The sequence below is a fragment of the Lactuca virosa genome, chromosome 3, assembly GCF_052849685.1.
Source record: "Lactuca virosa cultivar CGN04683 chromosome 3, Lactuca_virosa_CGN04683_v6, whole genome shotgun sequence".
Classification (NCBI taxonomy): Eukaryota; Viridiplantae; Streptophyta; class Magnoliopsida; order Asterales; family Asteraceae; genus Lactuca; species Lactuca virosa.
The window spans coordinates 333,465,270-333,479,093 of record NC_136428.1 but is presented as its reverse complement, the minus strand read 5'-3'; positions in this window follow the sequence as shown (position 1 = coordinate 333,479,093).

Below are 13,824 nucleotides of genomic sequence, written 5' to 3'. Positions count from 1 at the left end.
CCTGAACCAACCGTTCCCTCTCCACTGGGGGAACATACTCGTCTCTGAACATGGTGGTGAACCTCTCCCAGGTCACCTCTGAAATCTCTACAAGAGTGAAGCTCGCCGTCACGAACTTCCACCAATCCATCGCCCCCAAGCGAAGTTGGTTCAACGCGAACCGTACTCTCAGATGCTCCGGACATGAACACTTATAGAAGCATCCCTTAATGTCAGAAATCCACCTCATCGCAGCGATCGGATCCTGCGTCCCGTCAAACTCTGGTGGCTTCGTGTTGCTGAACTCTCGAAGCAACAACGAGTCACCTCCCTGAGGTCTGGCAGCAGCCACAGTTGCGGTAGCTGCAGCAGCCGCAGCCTCAGTCACCGCTGTGTACCGCACATCAAAAGTCTCAATCAAGGTGGTCTTGATAGACCCAAACATCTCCGGAATCTCGACTCGAATCGCCGCTGCCACCTCATCGTGGATCATCTGACGAAGCTCCTTGTCACTCACGCCACTCGGCTCAGGTCTGTGACGTGTCCCAACCATGATGTCTCTGAAATACAACATAAAAATATCAGAGACTCGCTCGAGCATACTTTCACTCGATAACTCAACCCTACTTGTTCCTTAGTACCCAAAGGATTCTTACTTAGAGTGCGCACTGCTCCGGTGTCTTCAGTAGTACGGGCCCTATACTACCGTCCACACCGCATCAGTATTCACCCTAAGTCCTCCTCCTTGGATCCCAGATCACAAGTACTCTATATCTCACTGGCATAGGCTACCCTTTGGTAGACCTCTCATCAGCTCCTCACTGCTACCTACTCGCTCTCAAGCATCACATGGCAACAAAATCCTTCCTAGGCTAAGGCATCACAAAATCAGGCCACTCTAGTCCTAATATGAATACCTAGCCAACTCTAGCATGCATATCATATCATAACATATCTCATAACACATAATGTAATGGTATTTTGGGAAATCACCGTTCAGGCGCTGGCTGATCGTACACACTTCTTCCTTCTGCCTTTCTCAAAATCTTTTACTCTCTTAGAAAAATTGTTTATTTTATGAAAAACTTTCTCAAATTCTCAGTTTGAGTTCAGATTCATCCGAAGATGCACCCGAATCCCTCAAACCAAGGCTCTGATACCAACTTCTAATGTCGTAATTTTCAAAACAATTTTTCATTTTTAAAATCATACTTTCAATCACACGATAAACACAAAACATAATGTATCCACTGTGTCATAACAAAACATGTCCCAGAATCTCAATAACATAAACACCATAAGTGTGTACTGATCATGCCGGCGCCTTCCCGCGATCCTCGCTAGTACCTGAAACACATATCACAACAACTGTAAGCATAAATGCTTAGTGAGTTCCCCAAAATACCACATATCACACATACGCCTTTCCAGGCCATAACTCTGTAGGATCTTCTGATCCATGTGTCTCAGGGGACTTCCGTCCCGAATCCTGGTAGACCTTCCGGTCCTACCCGTAACGACCTTCCGGTCCATATCAACCTGACCTTCTGGTCCTTACCATACATAACATACATAGCACATACATATCACATAAACGCATATAGCACATACATCATAGCATACAAGACCTTCCGGTCACACATAGGTACCCTTCCAGGTACAGTATAGTAAGAAGACTCACCTCAATGAAGTCGGATAAACTCTCATGCTCAACGTCCCGACCTAGCCTCCTCCTATTATTCAAATAACATTCCCAATCAATATTCTCTCATAGCCTCATCTCTACAGATTGGGTAGAAGGCCATTCTACCCTTCCCTGAACTCTCTTGAATCAGTCTTGACCAGAACCCTAAAGTCAACGAAAGTCAACGGTCAAACTTTGACCCGACTCGTCGAGTGCACAAGGGCGACTCGGCGAGTCCAAGCGGGTCCTCTGAATCCTTTCAGCCTCTCTTGGCTCGTCGAGTCATCGACCCACTCGACGGGTTACACCTGCCACGAATCGCGGGGCAACCCCGACTCGACTCGTCGAGTCCACTTATGGACTTGGCGAGTTGCTCCCATAACAACTCTCAAATGACCTTCTGATGTCAGATCTGTTTCTCTAACCTATAAATCTGGCCTTCCCCACCACTATAATCACGTAAAGGTCCGACCTTTACACTCATGCAATGTCCAATAAGCTCTTTTGGGTGAAATAACCTCTAGAATGGCATTCTAGGGTCATATATCTAATGGAGTAGCAAAAAGCAAGGTAGATAGGACTCTCTGGACCTCTTAAGGTCCAGATCTAAGAAGAAATCCACCTTGGGACTTCACATACTTCGAATCCAAGCCAAAGAAGGCATAAGAAAACCCTAGATTCAAGTATATCACCAAATACACGAGATTGAGCACATATTAGTACCTCTAACAACCTCTTCTGATCAAAAGGGTGATAGATCTGAGCTCCTCAATCTTCCTTGTTTGTCCTCCTTCCTTCTTTCTTGCAAAAACACACTTAGAATGATGAATTAGCCCTCCTCTTGCACTACCAGCTTTCTCTCTGCTCTCTAGGGTTTCTCAGGGGTGCATTGGCCGCAAATGGAGGCTATAAAGGCCTTTAAATAGGGCACAGACCCCGAGAATTAGGGTTTCACTTTACAGCACGGACTCGCCGAGTCCACGCATCGACTCACCGAGTCCTTCATTAAATCAGATAAGAAATGCGCGATCCTACTCAGCGAGTCTGAGCGCCTACTCGCCGAGTCCCTCCCTAAAACTCAAGATAAATACTTAAAATAAGATACCTGGGAATCCGGATGTTACAGAGTCACAATGTTACTAAGGCACTAGTAATTGATCCCGTTTTGTTCATGTATGTTTTACCATTGTTTTGGTAATGACTAAAATGATGATTGTTATTCCGACCCTAGTTGTCATATCAAATTGAGTCCGACTAAGATGAGTGTGTTACGTGGTTCAGAGAACCAAGATCGATGTAACATCCGACTTAATCCAGAAGATTGAAGTGAAAGATAATTGAAGCGATCAGTAGAAGTATCACGATCATCGTTAAAGTAAAGAAGCTTGTAGCTAGAAGTGCTACACGCTAGAGTGTGATTATCTCACATTAGAACATGAAGGAAGGTATATTCCATTCTAGAATTCGACTCTAACAGACATGAGTCTAAGCATTGCATCATACGATGAGAGGTCATTAGAACATGAACCATCGGTCTGTTACAATAATCGAAGTAACGAACCTATCTTAAGTTAAGTAGGCGTCTCCAATAAGGATTGTTTTTGTAACTTGAAGATTATAATTCAATATCCAACGCGAGATAGAGAGGGGGTGCAAGGTTGAGCATCGATAGCAGTTAAGCAAGTCCAAGAGTTAGATACTCATTTGAAAGGACATAAGAGTTACAGTTATTACCTAGGATGAAAAGATAACGTATGGTGTAATTATACAAGCCCTATTTTGTTGATGATTCCGGGACGTAATCGTCCTAAGGGGGAGATAATTGTAAAGCCCACAGATTCAGGCTAGCCAATTTAGAGACAATGAGCATTAAAAATGACATATTGATAGAAGATTATTTACAATAAATAATATTAATCAAATTATAGTATATGTCACAAGGGTTCCGTACATATAAAGAACGTTGAAATCCGAGTTATAACGAAGAAGTTATGACCCGTCGAAGTTTTATGACTAGACCGGCACGACACCGCGTAATGTAAAAAGTGAATTTTTGATAAATTAATTTTTAGCCTTAGGGATCTAAACAAAAGTCGTAGTATAAGTTAAACCGAGAACATACATAAAAAGAGCGTCCAAATATGACTTCGTATGAGGAAGTTATGATATTTCTAAGATTTAGCCTAGCAGTGTACAACTCGGAAATCGAATTTTAGATCGATCGAATTAGCCACAGCCTGTATGTAGAAGTTATGAATTTTACACGGTCGTTAACAGTGTAATCTTCTCATACTGTTATATTTAAAATCGGTCAAGAATTAGCCGATGGAGTCAAAAGGAAAGTTGTAGTTACTATCACTACCTACACATGGATATAAAGAATGTCCAAAACGGAGCTAGTATACAAAATTTACAGATGTTAGAAAATAATTAGTTTTTGGAATAACCAGGAGGCGACACGTGGCGCGATCTGAGCCACTGCTTCCTCACCACGGCTTGCCACCAGATGGTGACACCTGGCCACAAACACCCAACGTTCAGCTAGGGTACGACCAGTGTTCACGAACTCTCTATGTTCAGCTCTTGAACGCCCCGCGTTCGCACCGAACTCAGCCTATAAATAAAGGCGCAAATCTCCCATTTTCTTCATACCTCTCCACTTATCTTCTCCCAATTACTCACAAACCTTCTAAGCTTTTCTCTAACACCTCCTAGGTGTTAGAAGCGAGTCCCGGAGTGCCATAAGGCTCCGAGATGAAGGCTTTCGGCTCGGAAGTTCTGCCCCCGCAGAGCCCGGTTCCTAGCCAAACCTCCTAGTAAGTGAGTTACGCTTACCCTACTTTAAGTGTAACTTATATTTAAGTTCAATATCATTATTATGAACTTATAAAAAAAGGTATATATTATAAAATATAACACACAAAGTGTTATTATAATATCTTTTAACTACTCGCGGTACGGGGAATCTGGTTTAAAGGGCCGCATAGGGTTGTTGGATTTTAGAAGTGATATAATGCCAAAATGGTCCTGCCCTCCAGTGTTTCATGTCTGGCCCCTGTCTTCACATAGTGATTGAAAAGTATTGTTTAACACTTATAAAAAAATATCGCTCGTAAATAGTCTCAATAAATATTAGACTAAAATCTAGTGGTAATAACACTAGGTTTCGTCGAAGGAAAATAGAATCGTTAGAAGCGAAGCTCTGTCCGAGTTTGGAATCATCACTTTAACAAGTGAGTGCATAGTTACTTTCATCTTACACATAGATATGAAGTTTTAAATATAACTTACGTGTTATGTGTGCATATTATCTGTGTTCTTGATATATCTATGATGGATGAACCGAATATACATGTTTTATTTAATTTAAACTATATATGTATTTCATACCTATAAAAATATTGGATAAAGATGGGTAGATGAATGATGAGGGATGAAAGATGATATAGATGAACATTGGCAACTATGAACTTAGTGCCCTATAGATAAACGTTGGCAGCTGCGCCACAACCTGTAGATGTTTTTGAAGTACGATGTACTCTAAACATCCTAGCAGCTGCGCCTAAAGGATAATATCGACAAATACGCCTAATAGAGAACATCATAATCCTGGCAGCTACGCCTAATGGATAATATCGTTAGTTGCACCTAATAGAGAACATCACAATCCTGACAGCTACGCCTAAATGATAATATCGGCAGCTACGCCTAATAGAGAACGTCATAATCCTGTCAGCTGCGCCTGAATGATAATATTGGCAACTGTGCCTAATAGATAACATTGGCAGTTGTGCCATAGGCAACGATCGACTTCGTGCATATTGGGTTAATTATGTGATGATGAAACATAATAAGTTTATTATTGTGGGTTGAAAACCCTATGTACTCACTAGGTTTCCCAACCTGACCCACTCAGTTTGTTTGTATCATTGGTGTTGATACGAAGCTACATTACACTGAGAGATTAAAGGAGATGTAGATCACTACTGTAAATGAATGTAAGGTCTGTGTTTCCGCATCGACAATGACATCCCAAAGATTTAATATAAACAAAATACATTTCTTCGGAAATTCTTTGATAATATATTTATCATGTTTTTCTGGGAACAAATTCCGCAATATTATTCTTTAAAATAAATACTCTGATTTTCAAATAAGCATAAATAAAATTTTTAAAATGACCGTGAAAATGGGGATGTCACAGTTGGTATCAGAGCATTAGTTTAAGCGAACTAGGAATAAGGATTTGTTTCTAGACTTCAGCTTAGAATGCAAAAGGATGATCGTGATGAGTGTGTCTAATATATTTTAGGAAGTACACCTGAATAGACACAAGCACTAGCTTATTTTAGGAAAGATGCCTAAATTGCTCTTATGTGCTAAATGAATTATGTTATAGCTATAAAGATGCCTTATATTGATCGGATCTGTGGTTTGTTGCCGACCGAATCTGGAAACTTTATTTGTTCAGATTTCTAAACGTTTAATTACGATATTAGAAATGACATATAACTTTTCAAAGTAATAAGGAGGAATACGCGTCTAAACCTTCCTCTATCTATATTTTTGTCTCGATACATCGAACGACTGCTTTGGTGTACAGAATGTCATGATAAGGACTCGTAGCTGTGACACCGTAAATTTTCAATTAAAATTTTCATTTTTAAAATCACATAAACTGAATATCACATTTCCCAAAAAACCACAAAATGTATAAGTTTTCAAAACACAAGTCAACAATGTTTGATAAAATCCTAGAATCCTCAAAACATGATCTCTAACTGGTGTCTACAATCAAGCTGGCGCCTTCCCGCGATCCTGAAAAATACCTGAAACACATATCACACAACACCGTAAGCACGAAGCTTAGTGAATTCCCCAAAATACCACACATAACTCATTACCTTCTCCTTGCTATTTCTCAAATAAGACCCTCTGGTCGATGTGTCTCAGTGGAACCCTCCGGTCCCACAACTCGGGTGGACCCTCCGATCCTAACTCAGTAAAGTTCAGCATAACACACAACATAAATAACAAAGACATATTGCAGGATATCACAATACTCAATATAAGCACACAAGACCCTCCGTTCACACAAAGTTACCACTCAAGGTAAGTATAGTGAGAAGACTCACCTCGCAGAGTAAAGCAATATATCCCACACTCGAACTGCTGGTCTAGACTCCGCCTACACATATGACAATCATCTCTACTCAACAATTATATAAAACATTAAGCTAACTCCTCTACTAAATCTCCGAAAAGGGTGAAAGACCATTTTACCCCTCCATGATCTCCGGAGTCCACAACTTGACCCAACCCTAAAAGTCAATGGAATTCAACACTCAAGTCAACTGTCCATGTTGACTCAACTCATTGAGTGCAGCTCATGAACTCGTCGAGTCCTCAGTACTCAAAAATCACGAAAACCCGAGTCAACTCGCCGAGTTGCTAGTCAACTCGTCGAGTCCATGCATAGTCTAGAAGGTCGGGGAAAAACCCTAACCACTCGTCAAGTTGTCTCATCAACTCGTCGAGTCCACTCTGAATCCAGAAACTGGAAAACCCAACTCAACTTGTCGAGTTGGATGCCCAACTCATCGAGTTCCTCAGCCCTTTCTCATTAAACTCATTCTAGTCGTTTCCAATGCTCCAAACTCCATATCCAACCTCCTATGATGGATTTACCATGTATATTTGCTAACTTTATGATCATGCAAGGCCTCACAAAGCTAAATCACACAAAACTAAGCTCAAGAAGGGGTTTACGACATGAAGACGGGTCAAAGCTTCATAAAGCTTAAAGCTTTATGCACATGGGACCTAGAGAAGTCCAGATCTGAAGCTCATACCCCTGGGCAAGCTTAACTCGAGAATGACCCTCATTTTGCAGCAAAAACCCATGAACTCACATAAGAAGAGATCTAAGGAATGGAAAGTGAAGGTAAGGACTTTTTACCTCCAGATGGATGTTACAACTGCATGAACACTGGATCTAAAGACTTATTCTTGTTCCATGTTCTTCACTCTTCATATTCCTTCAAAGGAATGCACCAAAATACTCACTATTAGCTCCAAACACTCTCAAAATGGAAGGTACCCGATTAGGGTTTGTCTCAGGGTGGTAAAATCATGAGGGATGCGGGGTAAAGGATTTAAAGTCCTTTAAATAGGGTGCAAGCTCGAACAATTAGGGTTTCATCAAACAGACTCAACTCGCCGAGTCGAGTCCTCCGACTCGACGAGTAGAATTCATATTCCGCACATGCTGATCAACTCCTACACGACGATTTGGGGCCAACCAACTCGTCGAGTAGGCCCTTCCACTTGCACTAAATCCTCAAGTTCCACATCCAGGAATCAGGGTGTTACAGTAGCGGACTGAGCAAATGGACGAGATGAGAAGGCTTACGATGGTGAGTACCGTACATCCGAATGTATACATAGATGAGTACCGTACATCCGAATGTACACATTTGATTGGCGGGATGATAGAACGATTGGTGTAGTTCCTAAAGTTATCCCATCATATGGCATTTCCACCACCAACCGAGTTGAAGCAGAATTGATGATTGAAGATACGCATGGAAGAAGTCCTAGTAGAGTCTAGGGAAAATTATATGATTGTTTGGACACATTTGTATGTGTTAAAACTATTTTTGTGATAATAACTTGGAGAATCGATAGACTATACTTGGGACGAGTATGAGTAGATGTGAAAGGTAGTAGAGGCCTATACTACCGGAAGCACAAGACTCACACTTGGATCAGAGAGAGTCACAATGTTACTAAGGCACTAGTAATTGATCATGTTTTGTTCATGTATGTCGTTACCATTTTTTTGGTAATGACTAAAAAGATGGTTTTTATTCCGATCCTAGTTGTCATATCAAATCGAGTCCGACTAAGATGAGTGTGTTACGTGGTTTAGAGAACCAAGATCGATGTAACATCCGACTTAATCTAGAAGATTGAAGTGAAAGATAATTGAAGCGATCAACAGAAGTATCGCAATCACCGTTAAAGTAAAGAAGCTTGTAGCTAGAAGTGCTACACGCTAGAGTGTGATTATATCACATTAGAACATAAAGGAAGGTATATTCAATTCTGGAATTCGACTCTAACAGGCATGAGTCTAAGCATTGCATCATACGATGAGAGGTCATTAGAACATGACCCATCGGTCTATTACAATAATCGAAGTAACGAACCTATCTTAAGTTAAGTAGGAGTCTCCAATAAGGATTTCTTTTGTAACTTGAAGGTGCCAATTCAAAGTCCAGCGCGGGATAGAGAGCGGGTGCAAGATTGAGCACCGACAAAAGTTAAGCAAGTCCAAGAGTTAGATACTCATTTGAAAGGACATAAGAGTTACGGTTATTACCAAGGATGAAAAGATAACTTATAGAGTCATTATACAAGCCCTATTTTGTTAATGATTCCGGGACGTAATCGTCCTAAGGGGAGATAATTGTAACGCCCGCAGATTCGGGCTAGCCAATTTAGAGACAATGATAATTAAAAATGACATATTGATAGAATATTATCTAGAATAAATAATATTAATCAAGTTATAGTATATTTCACAAGGGTTCCATACATATAAAGAACGTTGAAATCCGAGTTATAACGAAGAAGTTATGACCCGTCGAAGTTTTACGAGTAAACCGGCACGACACCGCGTAATGTAAAAAGTGAATTTTTGATAAATTACTTTTTAGCCTTAGGGATCTAAACAACAGTCGTAGTATAAGTTAAACCGAGAACATACATAAAAAGAGCGTCCAAATATGACTTCGTATGAGGAAGTTATGATATTTCTAAGATTTAGCCTAGTTGTGCACAACCTGGAAATTGAATTTTAGATCGATCGATTTTTAGCAGACACAACCTAAATGAGAATTGCATATCTCATTAATATGAGTTCAACGATAAAAAAACACTAGAAAACGGATTCAGTATGTAGAAGTTATGAATTTTACATGGTCGTTAACAGTGTAATCTTCTCATACTGGTTAATTTATAATCGGTCAAGTCTTAGCCGATGGTGTCAAAAGGAAAGTTGTAGATAAGATCACTACCTACGCGTGCATATAAAGAACGTTCAAAACAGAGCTAATATACAAAAGTTACAGATGTTAGAAGATAATTAGTTTTTGGAATAACTAGGAGCCCACACGTGGCGCGATCTGACCCACTGCTTCCTCACCACGGATTGCCGCCAAATGGTGACACCGGTCCACGAACGCCCAACGTTCAGCTAGGGAACGACCAACGTTCACGAACTCCCTGCGTTCGGCTCTTGAACGCCCAACGTTCGCACCGAACTCAGCCTATAAATAGAGGCACAAATCTCCCATTTTCTTCACACCTCTCCACTTCTCTTCTCCCAATTACTCCCAAACCTTCTAATCTTTTCTCTAACACCTCCTAGGTGTTAAAAGCGAGTCCCAGAGTTCCAGAAGGCTCCAAGAAGAAGAGGTTTCGGCTCGGAAGTTCTGCCCTCGTAGAGCCCGGTTCCTAGCCAAACCTCCTAGTAAGTGAATTATGCTTACCCTACTTTAAGTATAGCTTATATTGAAGTTCAATATCATTATTATGCACTAATAAAATATATATATATATATATATATATATATATATATATATATATATATATAAAATAAAATACACAAAGTGTTATTATAATATTTTTTAACTACTCGCGGTATGTGGAATCTGGTTTGAAGGGTCGCATAGGGTTGTTGGATTTCAGAAGTGCTATAATGTGAAAATGGTCCTGGCCTCCGATGTTTCATGTCTATCCCCTGTCTGCACATAGTGGTTGAAAAGTATTGTTTAACACTTATAAAAAATATCTCTCGTAAATAGTCTCAATAAATATTAGACTAAAATCTAGTTGAAATAATATTAGGTTTCGTCGAAGGAAAATAGAATCGTTAGAAGCGAAGAGCTGCCCAAGTTTGGAATCATCACTTTAACAAGTGAGTGCATAGTTACTTTCATCTTAAACATAGATATGAAGTATTTAATATAAATTACATGTTATGTGCGCATATTATATGTTTCTTGATATCTATGCTGGATGAACCGAATATACGTGTTTTATTTGATTTAAACAATATATTTATTTCATACCTATAAAAATATTGCCTAAAGATGGGTAAATGAATGATGAGGGATGAAAGATGATATAGATGAACATTGGCAACTATGAACTTAGTGCCCTATAGATAAACGTTGGCAGATGCGCCACAATCTCTAGATGTTTTTGATGTATGATGTACTCTAAACATCGTAGCAGCTGCGCCTAAAGGTTAATATCAGCATATGCGCCTAATAGAGAACATCATAATCATGGAAGCTGCGCCAAAAGGATAATATCGGCAGCCGTTCCTAATAGAGAACATCATAATCCTGGCAGCTGCGCCTAAATGATAATATCGGCAGTTGCGCCTAATAGAGAACGTCATAATCATGTCAGCTGCGCCTGAATGATAATATTGGCAGATGTGCCTAGTAGATAACATTGGCAGTTGTGCCATAGGCAATGATTGACTTTGTGCATATTCCGTAGGAGAATATTTAGGAATGAATGTGTGAATGATAGATGATTCTTAGGGTAGATCCTTAAGAAATAAAGAAGATAATGGGGATGGGTAATTGGGTTAATTATGTGATGATGAAACATAATAACTTTATTACTGTGGGTTGAAAACCCTATGTACTCACCAGGTTTCCCAACCTAACCAACTCAGTTTATTTGTATCACACATGTCGATACGAAGCTAAATTACACTAAGAGATTAAAGGATACGTAGATCACTAGTGTAAATGATTGTAAGGTCTGTGTTTCAATGTTGACAATGACATCCCAAAGTTCTAATATAAACAAAATACATTTCTTCGGAAATGCTTTGATAACGTATTTATCATGTTTTTCTGGGAACAAATTCCGCAATATTATTCTTTTAAATGAATACTCTGATTTTCAAATAAGCATAAATAAAATTTATAAAATGACCGTGAAAATAGGGATGTCACAGACAGTCTATTTGATCCTCTATTGTGTATAATTTGCATGCATAAGGCAGCCGGCAGTGAGAGTGGAGCTTCCTAGCATGAGTTGTAGTATGTGAGTGTGAATATTATTTGCTTATTCTATGGATTGGAGTGCTACTGCACGAATGTTGGTTGCTTTGTGCTGTGTGGAACTCTTAAGTGATGTGAGTTATCTATTAAGTGAAAATGTTAAGCTGCATGTGACAAGGGTTGAATAATCTCAGAGTGATGGATTTGACCCTATTACATGGCTCTTGTCTGAGTCCAACCGTTGTAGGGATGAGTCTTTTACTTGAATGATTATTTAAGCTTTGTTGCATGTGTTTGTACTCGTGAGGTGGTTAACTGACATTATGGAGAGTTCTTCAGCAATTCATGGAAGGATGAGTTCGAAAACCTAGGAAAGTCTAGGTAGTTCTTTAGTGGGTTTGGTCGCTCCACGTACCGAGTATTTGGGTATCAGTTTGAGAAGGTGAGTTGGAGGATTTGGGATGATTCTTGAGGAAAGTATGGATAGGTGTGGAAGGTAGTATTGAGCCCGTACTACTGAAAGCACATGATCCATACTCGAATCGGGGAAAGTTTTAGAGAATCTAGCAAAACTAAGTGATGAGGATTCTTGGGTATGTTCTGATCATTTGTATGTTGTTTTTTAGTATGGTGATGAGCACTCGGGAAGGAGGTTTACGTTTGGATTCAAGATCAGGTGTAGGTACTGAGCTGATCGATGAGTGCATGTAGGAGTTCATCTCATCGGAGATTAGCTGTGGTATTTTGGTGTGGACTCCTGTGATCTTTGGGTCAGTCAAGGAAGGAATTTTGGAGCTCTTGGATGGTCGTTTCGGAGCCTTTCGGGCCAAGATTATGGCAGGGTAGTTTGGGGCTCATTTGGAGCCCAAAGCTTGTGGAGCCCGAGAATCCTGCAGGAAAGAGGATCCTATTGGTAGTTCTTGCCTCTTGGGATCGGAGGTGGGTTATGCACCATGTTTTTAGGAGGGTCGATCCCATGATTGGCTTGTCGCGGAGGTTTCATGAGCCCTATGCGAGGAGTTACCCGACATCATTGGGCGTGTCATGCATAGATTGGTCGTCGGGTTCGAGGGTCGGACCGTGGCTGTTTAAACGGATGATAGGATGGTCAGGGTAACCCAGGAGAGGGAGCCAGAGCATGTGCTGGCAGTTGAGGGTCCTGCGAAGAGACCCAAGAGTTAAGATCAGCGATTGAGGGGCCAATAGGGCTGGGATCAGTGCAACACGTACGGGAAGCAGCATAATAGGGTTTGTCGTTCTAGGGGCATGGGCTGCTACAAGTGTGGAAGGGTTGGCCATGTCAGTCGGGATTGTCCTCAAGGGGCAAGCCCGTTATGTTTTCGCTGCAATCAAGTGGGCCACAAGAAGGCCGAATGTCCCATGTTAAGGGGTGGAGCAGTGAGTGCACATGCTCCGGTTTCTTTGAGGATCTCTGATGGTCGTGAGGATGGGGCTGGAGCCCCAACTGGGTGTAGCCGAATATTGCAGTGTCAGCCAAGGGAGACCAGGGTTCAATTCGATGCTATTGCAAGTATGTATCTTTTGCTTTCTTCTTGGTTATTATCAGAATTTATACTGCTTTGGAATTTTGTTTTTGTTTGGGTAAGCATTATCTCTGGTTTGGTTCTCTTCTATTGTTTGGGTTATATCATCAATAATTGTTATATGTTATTCTGCATGCCAAGAGTCTTTAGTGACTCATATCTTGCTGAGTGGGTTTTGGTTTGCTCGGTTGTTGTTCTGATGCGTTAGTGGGGTCAATTCAGGAGTAATGTTTGGATGGTTTATGGTTAGATTAGCTGGTTAGTTATCCAATGAAGTTAGAGTGGAGTCGTGTTATCATCTGTTCTGGTATGACCGACAGTTGTCCATGGAATAACCATTGGGTTCAATCAGTACCGTTGCTAGGGAAGGAGCGGTAGCAAGAAGATGGTGTTGGCAGTCGCATAAGTTGTTGGGTCTTTGGAAGTGCTAGGGGAATTTCATAATCATAAGAGTTGTAGATGGTTAGAATCCATATATTCTTTTGAGGATGGGAGTTAGGGTGAAGATTCCCCAGTCCCGAGCAA